The 15,633-nt window shown below is 38.2% G+C and overlaps 1 pseudogene; it reads right to left on the minus strand.

Annotated features, from left to right (window-relative positions):
* Positions 1-1,725: 1,725 nt before the first annotated feature.
* On the minus strand, positions 1,726-11,644 carry LOC127413764 (homeobox protein prophet of Pit-1-like; annotated as a pseudogene).
* Between the last annotated feature and the right edge of the window lie 3,989 nt (positions 11,645-15,633).

Consider the following 15,633-nt stretch of genomic DNA (forward strand, 5'->3'; position numbering starts at 1 on the left):
ATTATTCAGGAGTTCAATGCAAGTTACGAAAGCTGAATCGACAGCATTTGTGGGATAATATTGATTACCACTAAAAGTATTTTCAACTCGTCTCTCGTTTATTGAAAAAAAAAAAAAAAGATTAAAAATCTAGTTTATAGTAAGGCACTTAAAATGAAAGTGAAGGGGGTCAGGGAACATTATACAAAATTAAACAGTGATTTTATCACACTAGAGTCATGTTAACATGTATAATGTTTATGTGTTGTGGCTATACTTTTAAAGCAGTCTGTATTTTAATGTTTATTGCCCCCAGTCACTTCCATTGTAAGTGTCTTATGGTAATTGCGATTTTTATCTAAAAGTTATTTAGTTGAAATATTTTCTGTGGTAATCAACATAATGCCACAAATTATGTTGATTGAGCTTAACTTAAATCGAACCCGGAATATTCCTTTAAAACAAAGAAAAGTTATGACGAAATGAATCAGAAATATTTAAGATTTTGCACTTTATTTTTAGATCACTAAACAAATCAGTAAATTTCTGACATCGACCTTGTTAACATCTTTGTGCAAAATATTAGATTCCTTGCTTCCATCCTCATGCCATCCCAGATGTGTATGACTTTCTTCTGCAGAATACAAACGTGGCTTTAAAAGGTTTTTAGAAGAATAGCTAAGCTCTGTAGGTCCATACAATGCAAGTGAATGGTGACCAAAACTTTGAAGCTACAAAAAGCACATAAAGGCAGCATAAAAGTAATCCATACGACTCCAGTTGTTAAATCCATGTCTTTTAGAAGCAACATGATAGGTTTGGGTTAGAAACAGATCAATATTTGTCCTTTTTTTTACTATAAATTTCCACTTTCCACCTTTTTTTTTATTTTTTTTTTTTTTTGTGGGTGGTGATTCACATTTTTTGTGCATATTGCCACCTACTGGGCAGGGAGGACTAAAAAAAGGACTTAGATATTGATCTTGTTCTCACCCACACCTATCATATCACTTCTGAAGACATGTATTATGGATTATTTTTATACTGCCTTTATGTGCTTTTTGAGCTTCAAAATTTTGGTCACTAGTCATTTTTGATTGCATTGTTTGGACCTACAGAGCTGATATATTTTTCTAAAAATCATTGTGTTCTGCAGAAGAAAGAAACTCATATACATCTAGGATGGCATGAGGGTGAGTAAATGATGAGAGATTTTTTTTTTTTTGGGGTGAACTGTCCCTTTAATGCAAAAGAGGTAATACCAAATACTTAGAAATTCTGGAATTCATGTACATTTTTCATATCAGCTTTTCACTCAAATTGTTATACAGGTAATATCCTTTAACTTGTTATATATATAAAAAACTGTATTTAATTAGAAAAATGCAAAATAAAAGAATTTCACTTTTTGTCTCTGACTTTTGGTCCCTACTATAATGTATATCAGTTGAAGAACAAAAAGAGCAAAAGAGCTAGAAATACAAGTTATCGTCAAAAAAAGAATGGGACTTTTGCTTCCGGAAACCTGCTGTTGTGCTCTATAATCCTAACCCTAAAAAGATAGAGCACAAAAATAACAATTTACAAATAGCTGTAATTTCATATCTTAAAGTAACGGTTCACCTAAAAATGAAAATTCTGTAATTTACAGACCCTCGTGTGTAATTCAAACTCCTGTGCCACACACAAAAGAGCTAGATATGTTTACAGCAACACAATAACCCTATGGAGCTCTCATCGCTAACTCTAGTTCCAGTGACTTGCAGATTCTAGTGCTGACACAGAAGCAAGAGAGAGCATTGAAGCAGGTGGCAGACTGGAGGATGGGCCAATGTTGCACAGTTGATTGTACCAGTCATCAGGCTGTCTAGTGGCCTGTGATGGAACGGGGCCTGAGAGACAAGAGAAATGACTACTGGAGTGCAGATGGATTGGATAGCCTCCAAGAGGAACCACTGAAGAGAATCGTGGCAGGGAATGAGGGCACTGGTACTGCAGCCCCATAGCAGAGGAAGACACACACATGCTGCCAAAGAGAGGTCAGCGCCCTGGCATCATGCCCACTGGTAGCACTTTCTGGGTGATTCGATCCTGTTTCCGCTGCTTGGCACGGCGGTTCTGGAACCATACCTGCAGGGAAAGAAAAACAGGCAGGTAATCAGCACGACTGATCTGACGAAGCCTTTAACTATCATGGACCTGTTTGGACCTCCTTTCGGCTTGGGCAGGAATCCATATCAGTGAATCCTTCACATGTACAGTGCAGTTCTCTAGTTTATATCAATGGAGTTCCACAATAGCACGCAACAGTGCACGCCCCCTTTCTCGGCCACCTTGGTTCCAGAAGTATTTTCCCCATTCACTTCTTCTATAGGGTTTTTATTAAATTCTTCAAAAAAGAGTTCTAAGCCATGAACCAAATTAACCAGCTCCGACATGAATCACAACATCACAAACTGTGATTTGAAGCAAAAACATTTTTAAAATTAGACGAAAAGACGAAGGTACAAGACTGTGTACTTAGTGTCTTTAATGAGGGAATGAAGCATTGCGAAAGATGTAATAGAATAAAAAATGATGGAAACATATAAAACTATTGATTTCTATGTAATTGCAAAATATACTGATGTACACAAATATACAAATAGTTTGACAGTGTAGGGACTGGGTTGCTTCATTGACAGTGCAAAGCAAAGATGCTCTTTGTTTGCTGTGATTCTCTGATTGGTGGATTTTCCCCCTCAGGATCACGGGTAGTGTAGTTATTCACCAGAAATTATGCTATCATAAATGATCTTTGTAAAAAAAATAAAATAAGATTAAATAATGCAGAGTGATGGCTTCAAAAGAAAATAAACAACCTTGCAGCTCATGGCAGGCCTGTCTTTAAAAGTGTATAAGTTACCGTTAAAAAATAAATAAATTTTTGCCTATTGAGAAAATGAATAGGACTTTTGCTTCCAGAAACCCCCTGTTGCACTCTGTAATCCTTACCCTAAAAGTTAGAGCACAAAAATAAATTATTATTCCTTGTAGCTGTAATTTCATATCTTAAAGGTATGGCTCACCTAAAATGAAAATTCTGTAATTATTTACAGACCCTCATGTCATTCCAAACCTGTATGGTGACATAAAGGTAAGTAAATAACAGAGATTGTTTAGCCCGAGAAGGAGCACTTGTCTTAAAATGAATGGGAGAAATTGGAACACCCAATATGGCTGGTGTTGATATGGAAATCCCGACTTACAGGTAAAAGAGCCAATCACCTTTCAGGTACAGACATCACCTGTCAGTCAACACAAGAACGCATGCACATTAGATGGACCAGCCTGAAAAATAGCATTTTTTCCTTGATCTGAGCTAAAGAGGCAAAATTTATGATACCACTGTTGTCAGATTTTACTGCTGATTTTAAATATAGGATTTGGTCGTAATCTTGACCAACTGTTTTGGAGATTTTGGTCTTTCCCCATTTAGCTAGGCAGGAGCTGTACTTTTATGCCACTTTTTTACATAGAAAATAGCTGAGAGCATTTTCAAGATGGCTGCCGAGTGGACTGACTTGTCTTGAAAGGGACTTTGGTAAATAATGACAGACTTTTCATTTTTGAGTGAACTATTCCTTTAACCCTCTATCCATTATCTGTCTCACTTCTACAGGTTAGATATCATGTTACCGTACCAGGAAACATGTCAGTTATCTGTATGCAAGCCTCGTTGAGTTTGGTGGCTCTTGCCAGCTCCTCTCTGTAGAAGATATCAGGATAGTGGTTCTGTCTGAATGCTAACTCAAGCTGTTCCAGCTGTTCATTGCTGAAGGTATTTCGGTGTCTCCGTTGGGATGGTGACGAATATGCTCTTGCTCGTCCTCTGCCACCCCTGACGCTCTCAGATGTCCCAGAGTCTTTCCTCGAGTGGTTTTGAACATCTGCATCCAGTGGGGTGATTCAAATATGTGAATTCTTTATGAGTTGTCTTTGTAAATATTTTTCCGATTAACATTTTTTATTGATTCATATAGATAACAAAGCAAAGCAAAACATATATATATATATATATATATATATATATATATATATATATATACAGAATCAACAATAAACCCCACAATTACCCCTCCCAATCCCCAACCTGACCCTCAACAACATCCATGTGGTCACACGTGAATATAGACCTGCATAAAAAAAAAAAAAAAATTAAACTAAACTTCTCTCTCACCTGCCCCTCCCTGAGAGCCCTCCAAAAATGCCAAATAGCTGCCCATTTCCCATCAAATGAATCCCAACTCCCCAGCCTTCTACATTACGCTTCCTCGAAAGCCGCCACCCTTCCCATCTCTGTGCACCATTCTTGAAATGAGGGCACTCCAGCTGACTTCCATCCCCTAAAACCAATTTGTCTGCCGATCATGACACTGGTTATAACCCAATTTTTTATGTGTTTATCTCCTATATTGATGACCGACCCATCTCCTAAAATACAGAGTCTGGGGCAAAATGAAGTTTGAGTGCCCAATACATCACACATAAAACTCTGAACCTTCAACCAAAATTCTTGGATCTTAACACACCACCAAAAAACATGGGTTTTGTCTCCATCTTCTGATTGGCATCGCCAGCACGTGGGTGTGCCTTTAAGACCAAGCCTATACAATCTAGAGGGGGTCCAATAGAATCAATGTAAAATCTTGAATTGCATAAGGCGCACCCTTGCATCTCTAGATGCAGACTTTACATTTTTTAGAATCCTAGCCCACTTTCCTTCCTCCAATACCAAGTTTAAATCTTTCTCCTATAATCTATTTATAGAAGTTAAAGCTCCATCCCCCAGACTCTGAATTAGCTGGGAGTAATACACTGATGACTCATGACCTTTTCCAAAAGCAGTAATCACCACTCCCAGAGTATCTGCCGCTTTAGGGGGGTGTATGTTACTCCCAAAAATAGTACAAAGCAGGTGGCGCAGCTGTAAATACCTAAAGAACTGAGATTTGTGAATCCCAACATGTTGAACCAAATTTTCAAAGGATCTCAACACTGCACTCTCATATAGGTCACAGAGTGTATTAACCTCCCTCACAATTCACTCTGACCAGCAGAAAGGGGACTTATTAATACATAATTTTGGTTCAGCCATATGCTCAAAGCAACATTTAAATAAATGTCTGAATTAAACACTCTGGACACTTTTGTCCATACTGAGTGCAAATGTGAGATAACGGGGGCAACTTAACTTTTCCGATTAGTTTGATAGAAAGGCTGTGCAATGGCAAAATGGGGCAAGAACTTCCTGTTCAATACAAAACCAGGGAGGGGCTCTTTCAGGTGGAAACAACCAATGAGCCAAATGTCTGAGACCGAATGCATAATAATAAAACAAAATCTTGGGTAGGCCTAGCCCACATTTGTCAGTTGGCCTGTGCAATTTACTGAAATGTAATCTGGGACGTTTACCATTCAAAATGAAGGACTTCGCTATGCTATCAAATTACTTGAAATAAGAGAGGGGGACATCTACAGGGAGAGCTTGTAGCAGGTAGTTGAATTTTGGAATACAATTCATTTTAATAACATTAACCTTCCCAATCATAGATAAATGTAACAAAGCCCACCTGCCCACATCGCCCGAAAATGTTTTTATTCAGGGGTCAAAATGAACTCTAACTAAATCAGACAGATTTGCTGGGAATAAAATGTCCAAATACTTAATGCCCTGTTTGGGCCACTGGAAGGCACCCGGCTGAAAAGCCGTTACCGGGCAGTACGCTGTCAGAGCCAAAGCTTCGGATTTAGACCAATTGACTCTGTATCCTGAAAACTTAGAAAAGGAATTAATAATTCTGTGGAGGCAAGGCATAGATCTAGAAGGTTCGGTAACGAATAATAAAATATCATCTGCATAAAGCAAAAGTTTATGCACCACACCTCCTGCCGCTACCCCTGGAAAATCATCCTCCTTTCTTATTGCAGCTGCTAATGGTTCCAGGGCAAGACAGAACAATAATGGGGAAAGAGAGCAACCCTGCCGGGTGCCCCTATCCAGAGTAAAATAATCTATAATGTACCGCCGCTACCGGGTGTCTATAAAGTAACTTAATCCATCCAATAAAAGTATTCCCGAACCTGTATATTTCTAAAATCTTAAAAAGATAATCCCATTCTACCATATCAAACACCTTTTCGGCGTCAAGTGAGATGGCAGCAACTGGCGTCTGATCATTCGCCACTGACCACACGATATTGATGAAATGCCTAATGTTATCAGAAGAGCTACGGCCCAAATAAACCCCACCTGATCAATATGTATAAGAGATGTCATAACTTAATCGGTTAGCCAAAATTTTTGACAATATTTTAATGTCTAGCTGGATCAGGGAATTTGGATGGCAACTCTTACACTCACTTGGATCTTTGTCCCTTTTAAGAATCAGACTGATCCGGACTTGTGTCATGGTTGGCGGAAGCTTTCCATTCTATAATGATTCCGTATAAACTTCTAGTAAAAATGGAGCCAGTTCTGTAGCATAAGATCTAAAACATTCAGCAGCAAAGCTGTCTGGCCCCGGAGACTTGAATGTAGGCAAGGCCTTAATTACCTGGCTAAGCTCCTCCAAGGTTATCTCAGAATCAAGAGAATGTTTTTGCTCAGTCGTCAGTTTAGGATGTTCTAATTGTCCCACAAAGTTTCTAATATCTTCATCAGTAGACGAAGATGTGGAACTATAGAGATCAAGATAGAATTCTTTAAAAGCATTATTAATATCAATGGCCGAGGTAAATATTTCACCACCAGCATATTTTACCAAGGGAATGGTAGAAAAAGACTCTCTCTGTTTTATATATCTAGCCAGAAGTTTTCCTGCCTTGTCCTCTGACTCAAAGTATGACTGTCTTGCCCTGAATAGCCAAAACTCCACCTTCCATGACAAAATAGTATTATATCTGTATTTCAATCGGGTCAATTCTCTGAGGCCATTAGACGACATTCGGCGCTTCAGCTCTGCTTCGGCACTTTTAATATTCCCTTCCAATTCCACGAGTTCTTGTGCTTTGGATTATTTGGTGAATGAGGCATACTGTATGATCCGACTCCTAAGAACTGCCTTAAGTGCCTTCCAAGCCATACCCACAGAGGATACTGCGGACCAGTTGGTCTCCATATAAACATTGATTTCAGCCTTCAGCATTTGTAGGAATTCAGGATTTTGCAAAAGGAATACATTAAAGTGCCAACTATATGATTTCTTTTTCTCCGTATGTGGCAACACCTCTAAACACACCACGGCATGATCTGAGACTAAAATGTTTCCAATTGAGCAATCAACAACAGATTAAATGAGGGACTTAGATATATATAAAAAAAATCTATTCCAGAGTAAATCTTATGGACTGATGAAAAAAAAATTATAGTCCCTACCAGATGGGTTGAAAAGTCTCCAAATATCTGTAAGACCAAGATTTTTACACATCCTGTGAACACATCCAGTGTTGCTCTGGGGGGCTTACACGCTTTTGCTTCACTATGATCAAGGACCGAGTCCATCAAAAGATTAAAGTCTCCTTTCAATATTATATCATGAGGGGTGCCAGTGGCTTGCAACATCCCTTCAAGATCTATAAAAAAGCCCTGATCATCAACATTATGTGCATAAATATTCACCAAAATAAGACTTTGCCCCTGAAATTCTGCTAAAACAATAATGGCTCATCCTAATTTATCTTTAATCTGTTTTAGACATTTGAATTGTAGATGCTTACTTATCAGTGTAATGACTCCCCTGCTCTTACTTGAGCCAGCACTAAAGAAAACCTGTCCACCCCATATCTTCCCAAATTTTTCAGCTTCCTGTGGGGAAAGATGCGTTTCTTGAAGAAACACTATATCACATTTCTTACGCTTAAGAAGAGAAATAACCTTCCTTCTTTTTATGGGGTGCCCCAACCCATTCACATTCCACTTGGAGAGAGACAATCCAATCATATTAACATTTGACATTTTGACATATGAGAAAACATAGATTGTGTGTCAAAAACAAAATTATAAAGACCACATTCCAGCAGTAGAGCAACAATCAAACCCCGAACTTCCCCCAGAACCAAACAAACAGAAAAAAGAAAAACGTGCGCATTAACCCAGCGCAAGACAGCGCCAACTGGCGTCCATCCCTCTATACTCAAACAGTCCATGTACGCCTACGAGAGCCCCCGTGACACTTTTGCCATCGGAATGCTCAAGTCCGGTGTTTCTATACAAATTTTGTGAGACAGAATTACACAACAAAAGATAATCTATAAAACAAACTTCAGCCAATAGGTGGAATAAGCACAAAGAACATGTTGATTCATCCACATAACTGTCCCGAAGGTGTGTTCCTCCACAAAACAAACTCCAGCCGCTAGGCGGAACCAGCAAAAAAAAAGAAAAAAAAAAAGCTGCTAATTTTCCTATGACAGTCAAACTAATGTTCAGTGAGCCAGCCCATTCAACTGCTACATGAGTGCAACAAATTACCTAATCACTCCAATGTCTTGCAAGAAATACTCCACAAAACAAACTCCAGCCAATAGGAGGCATAAACACAAAGAACCTGAGATTCATCCACAACACTGTCCTGAAGGAGTGTTATTCTACAAAACAAACTCCAGCTGCTAGGCGGAACCAGCATAAAAAAGAAAAAAAAAAAGCTGCTAATTTTCCTATGACAGTCAAACTAATGTTCAGTGAGCCAGCCCATTCAACTGCTACATGAGTGCAACAAATTACCTAATCACTCCAATGTCTTGCAAGAAATACTCCACAAAACAAACTCCAGCCAATAGGAGGCATAAACACAAAGAACCTGAGATTCATCCACAACACTGTCCTGAAGGAGTGTTATTCTACAAAACAAACTCCAGCTGCTAGGCGGAACCAGCATAAAAAGAAACAAAATAGGCGCTCAGTTCCTCGAACAGTCAAGTGAATGTTCAGTGAGTCGGTTCACTTGGCTGCAACGTGAGTACCACAAAATAACTTACTCACTCAATTGCTTGCTGTGGGCATGTGAATGTTTTATGGCCATCCTTAGCATCTATTCTCAATTTGGCCGGGAACATCAGTGCAAAAGCGAACTTCCGTTGATGTAAGAGTGTGGCAGGGCGGAGGGCGGGGCCAGGTCGTGATTCTACACACCCGGCTCCTAATCAGGCTGATTAGCCCGAGAGGGATAAAGGCCGACTGGAGACGGCAGTGCTACAGAGAGAGAGAGTTACGGACAGCTGTCCGACACCTGTGTGTGTTTGTCTTTTTGGTTCAGTTTATAATTAAACTATTATTTATATTATCAAGCCGGTTCTCGCCTCCTCCTTTCCATTGATGTGTTACAAAGAGTTTCTTGCATTCCTTGAATCGATCACATTTCTCTCTTGTCGAATTTGCAAAGTCTGGGAACAAGAAAATGCTGTGGTTTTTCCAAGAAAGCCTTCCTTTACTCCTCGCCTTGCATAACAAGAGATTTTTATCGGATGATCTCAGAAATTTGGCCAGAATTTATCGGGCCTTTCTCACTCAGTGGATCGCCGAGCCGGAACCCTGTGAGCTAGCTCTATTTCCAGCTTATGGCCTGTTATGTCGAGCAGACTCGGAAAGAGCCCATCCAGTAATTCCACCATATTCTGACCCTCTGCTCCCTCAGGAATTCCAACAATATGGACGTTATTCCGCCGACTACGATTCTCTATATCCTCCAGCTTCTCCCAGACGCGCTCCAAATCCACCATGGCCGCTAGCGGTTTAGAAGATAATTCCCTCTCTGATGACTCCAGATAATCGATCCATCTCTCAACATCCCCCACTCTTGTAACCACCTCAGTGAATTTCGTCTCCATGGCAGTGATCGATCGACGTATTACAGCAAGATCCTCCAAGTCAGCAACAACCTTCGTCAGCATTGCCGACATGTTCAACAGTTCTCACCGAATTTCCATCACTTCTCCGGCCAAATCAGCTCCCTGGTCCGCGGCTTTGTCAGGGGCATCAGCTTGAGCACGTAAGTGTCTTTTAATGTCTCCAGAGCCAGAGGATTTTGAATTCTTTGACATATTGTCTTCCTAGAACAGTTATGGAACAGAGTGTATTGAATCTCACCGGTTTATGATATTAATAGTGTTAAAACTAGCAAAGTGCGCAGAGATCGCCGTTCACACGTCCGAACATCGCATGGCATCACGTGACTCCTCCCTCTTTGTAAATATTAATGAAACAGAAAGAGTCTTTATTTAGGTTTATCTCTGGTTACAAGCAATTTACACTGAGAGTTATTGACACCTCTGAGATGTCGGGTTTGCAGGTACACATCTCTCAAATGGTGTTCAGAGGAAGATGAAGGATTTTAGAGCCTTAATGCTTCCAAACAATGTCTAGGAATTGAATAGACGGTAGGCTTTGCCACCAAAACTCAATATCGTGAGAGAGAGACATGCCAGAACCCTAAGGATTTAGTTTAGGCTAACAATGGCCAAAAAAGTGACTAATTTGTAAAATTCTGGGACTTGGTTACCAGGGGCTATTTGCAATGTTAGTGTGGGGGTTAGGGATAGGAAGCTTGTGAAAGAAAATTGAAATTGGCTTTGTTGGGGTAATATCTAATGGATAATAAATTATACTGTCCCACCTCAAAAAAGTGGTTGCACCTCATCTAGATCAAGACATAGAAATGTCTAAGAAACATCTGTTAGTGATTATCTATTTATTCCAAATTCTACGTTAATTCGGATAATGGTCATTTTTACGATTGGCAGTATAGGAGTTTAGGGCCAGTTGGCAGAAATGCCACTTGACCTTTTCAGCTGCCTTGTAATTATGTCTTACATCTGTTGATCATATGCATGTGTTCTTAAGCCTTGTGAACTTTACTTGATGATGTCAAATAATCAGAATTCTGCTGATTTAAATGTTTCGCCAAGGTAACTTTATCTAGCTGACTAACATGGATGAGGTTTTGTAGAAAGTCTTGTAGAATGATTTGTGATTGTCTTGGAAGCATCAGTTAAAGTAGGCTGTAAATTATAAACAGATGGTTGTTTCCCAGCAATATTAGATTTTTCATAGCTGTAATAGAGATAAATTATATTTGCATTATTTCTAGCTATTATTGCAAACCTAAAAAAAAATTGTTTTCAAACACATAAATATGTTAAAATGTAAACATATTAAACATGTTTAAAATGTAAACATAAAATGTAAATTTAATTTATAAATATTAGCAGTACAAATCCTAATTATTACCTTGATTATCCTAATATTACTAGAAACAGCTTAGTAGGTTCATGTAGGCTATGAGCTATATTTTAAAATAAAATAAAACAAAATAAAATAAAAAGTAAAAACAAATAATAGGTTAGGTGGATCATGTTAGCTTTGAACTGTATTTTCAAATACAATAAAATAAAATGTACAATTAAAAAGTAAAACAACAATGCCATCTCAGGACTAAATAAACAATGATCAATAATTAAAATGATCCTTTTTAATATATAATTCATTTATAATATTGTTACAGGAACAGGTATAAGACTAGAATATTTCTGTAGGCCTAAGAAATGTATTATTCTTACCTGCACTTGAGCTGACTGTGACTTCAGAATAAGTTTCAGAATACTGTTGCTGAGGTTTGTCAGAGTCCATTGTCACCTCTCTCTGGACTACAGGCAGGATTCAAATTTGATCTCAGTCCAGACAGAACTATGCTTGTTCACACCTATCCAGTGTGACATCACAGAGTGGTTACACCTCTCACCTCACCTGTTATAGTGATGGTGAAGCCTCCATGTACCTGTTTTTTTTTTAGTGTGAATCATTTCACAAGCATTACATAAAGTTTTATTTCATTTTATACTGTTGACATAATACTACTGTGTATGTACAAAATTTTTCCTATAAATCTGGGTCTCCTAAAGTGATATTTTGTGTAACATGGCTTGGAATTGACAATAAAAATTTTAACTGAATGTTTCCACCACCAGGGGGTGAGTAAACAAAAGAAATAAACACGAGGACAAGGTCTCTTTACCACACTTGCACAGAGAAGCAAAATAAGTTTAGCAGTGTTTTATTTCAAACAGTAAAATTTCAAAAATATTTGTGATCTGGGATTCATAGCGTATTTAGATTACTTTATGTTATGGTATGGATGGAATGTTATGCTGTGGTGTGGCATGGCATGGCATTGCATGGTATGGTATTGTATAGTATGGTTTAGTATGGTATGGTGTAATATAGTATACTATAGTATAGTATAGTGTAGTGGAGTGGAGTGTATTATAGTTTAGTATAGGATAGCATAGCATAGCATAGTACAGTATTGTATGGTTTTGCATGGTATGGTATGGAATGGTATGATTTAATATAGTATAGTGTAGTATAGTATAGTATAGCATAGTACAGTATTGTATGGTTTAGCATAGTATGGTATGGTATGGAATGGTATGGTATGATTTAGTATGGGATTGTTGGTATGGTATTGTATGGTATGGTATGGTATGGTGTAATATAGTATAGTATAGTATAGTATAGCATAGTACAGTATTGTATGGCTTAGCATAGTATGCTATGGTATGGAATGGTATGGTATGATTTAGTATGGGATTGTATGGTATAGAATGATATGGTTTAGTATGGTATGGCATGAAATGGTACGGTTGAGTATGATATGGTATGATTTGGTATGGTATGGTGTAGTATACTATAGTATGGAATGGGTTAATATGGTATGGTATGGTATGGTATGGTATGGTATGGTATGAATATAGTGCATTTGAGTAACAAAACACAGCTATATTGCTTTTCCTTAATTTCTTTTAAATTTCTCATCAGTCTGTTTGTCTGTTAAGGATGAAGAATCATATTGGTCCTGTAAGACCTGAAAGGAGGGCTCTGACAGACAGTATAAAAGTCAGTCATGCTTCAGAGTCAGAGAAATGGCTAGTAGAAGCCTTGTCTTTGCCAGGGTGGTTGACTGGTCTATCTATCTATCTATCTATCTATCTATCTATCTATCTATCTACTTACCTACGTACCTACTGACCGACCGACCTACCTGTCCGTCTGTTCGTCCGTCGATCCATCTATCCATCTGTCTGTGAAAAAGGCCTGTGTTACTTCAAAGTTTGTCTTAAGTAGGTTTGAAGTCTTACGTAAAGTAATAATTCACCCAAAAATTATCTTATCATTTACTACCCCTCATGCCATCAAGCCATCCTAGATGTGTATGACTTTGTTTTCTTCTGCAGAACACAAACAAAGATTTTTAGAAGAATATCTCAGCTCTGTTGGTCCTCACAATGCAAGTGAATGGTGATCAGAACTCAGAAGGTCGAAAAATCACATAATGGCAGCATAAAAGTAATCCATAGTACTCCAGTGGTCAGTTTAATTTAGTCTTCTGAAGCGATCCAGTCGCTTTTGGGTGAGAACAAACCAAAATATAACTCTTTTTCTGTATACTTTTTGCCATTGCAGTCTCTAGGCACGCTCATGATTTCAAACTCGATTACACTTCCTAGTGCTTGACGCATTCACAAAGCGCTAGATGGCGCTATTGTAAATGTAATCAAGATTGAAATCATGATCACCAAGCAGACTGCAGTCAAGATATAGTAAAAAAGGAATTACATTTTGGTCTGTTCTTACCCAAAAATGATTGGATCGCTTCAGAAGACATTGATTAAACCACTGGAGTCGTATGGATTACTTTTATTGTGCTTTTATGTGGTATTTGGACCTTTCATTCACTTGCATTGTATGGACCTACAGAGCTGAAATATTCTTATGAAATATGAGAGAATTGCTTGGGTGAACTATCCCTTTAAAAATACTTGAACATTTCATTATTGATTAATGATTTCCCTTTGTTCTTTATATCTAAAAGTTATAGTGAGGAAATTCAGATACTTGCATGTAAATTGTAAACTGTGTAAGCACACAAGAAAGTTAATCAGTAGAATTAACAAGACTTCTGCTTAACTAATGGCTAATGACTGTTGTTAAGAACTCCAGGCTTGTGTAAAACAGAGTTCAGGCAGAAAGGAAGCAAATGGGTGTGTATGAGTAGGCAGGGTCAGCCCAAGGGCCCGTTCCCAGCACCGGAGAATCATGGGGACTAGCCAAACTTTGCGGACCCCAGGAACGCTGTGGCCAGCCTGTCCCCCAAGACCTTAGGGAATTTCCAAAAGTCTGAGGAATTTTGACTCAGACTAGACCCAATACAGAACTGGGAGGAGGCTCTGCCTGTGAGGCCCACAATTTGACCACAACTCTAGTCTCACTTGCACAGTCTTGTGCACATAAATAGAAATGTAAGCAGTGCAAAGTGCAAAGCAAAAACGCAGTAACTTCACATTTTATCAAAACTGAGTTGAAATCATGTCTCTTAGACTACTATCTGTCCTTTGACACATGGGCCACCTATGCTCCAATTCAGAGAAAATGTGTGAAAGTTGAATTACATACAAAATCCTAACTAGGCAAAACAGTGAAGACACAGCACTCTGGTTTAGCGCTACAATGTTTTCAAAGCAGATATGGTCTGCCTCAGGATTTTTTTAGCTATTAAGATTAAGATATATTCTTGTTCTCAGAAGAAAGCTTTACCATATGTGTATGTATACCACATTTGAATGGACAATAAAAAAAAAAAGAAAAAAAAAAAGAAAGAAAGAAAGAAGAAACTTCAGCCTTGCCGTAGTTTCTGCATTTTGCCTTTTCGGGGCAGTATACCATGTCCACACAAAATACATAGATAAGCCTACTCTAGAGTTACTTTTGAAGATATTCTGGGATGGCGAGAGAGACATCTCTCCTCCCAGTTTCCTGGGATTGAACCTGGAGTGACCTGCCAGGCTGCCTCTCAGCCCTGATGGAAGGAATGAAACCTAACACTCTTTACCCTGTACTGCTTGGTGGCTTGAATTTGTCTGTATGTGTGCTCACACATTCAAAAGGTTAATGGAGACACTAATATCTCCAGTAGTGGGCGGAGATGTTTGGTGATGTTAGGGATTATGATTTTGTGATTGGTAACAATTAACGATAAAGTTGTATATGTTAACGCATTATATTTTGTTCATTGTTCATGTTCGTTCTTAATGATGTTACATTTCTATTATTAAAGAACTATTAATCAAATGTTCCATTAATCTATTCTATTAATAAAATGTATTACAAGTATATGAAGAAATTTACATAAACCAAGATAATAAATGCTGTAAAATTATTTTTCATGTAATTCATTGGGTCACACAACCTTTATGCAACATGTTAGCTATACATTGAATAAACAGTATCAGACAATGCTGGATAGATGTAAATATTAACATGCACTTCCTCAATTACTCCTAAACTAACTTTTCTTCACTGAATAGTAAAAAAATGTCCTCCTTGTTTTTTTTTTTCTCTGGCTCGTGGTGTCTTCACTGGTGATTCAAATCTCAGTACAAAAGGAAGGATTTACTTATTTGGTGAAAATATCACTCCATGCTGCTAGATATCATTATCATTAGGGCCTAACTGAACTTTTTCATGGATCAAACAGAGTGCATTTGTGACTAAGGGGGTTATTTATATATATTTATACCATAGTCTGTTCTAATACTCGGTTGGCTGGAATGCATGCGGTT

This window comes from Myxocyprinus asiaticus, chromosome 23, assembly GCF_019703515.2.
Source record: "Myxocyprinus asiaticus isolate MX2 ecotype Aquarium Trade chromosome 23, UBuf_Myxa_2, whole genome shotgun sequence".
In the NCBI taxonomy this organism is placed as follows: Eukaryota; Metazoa; Chordata; class Actinopteri; order Cypriniformes; family Catostomidae; genus Myxocyprinus; species Myxocyprinus asiaticus.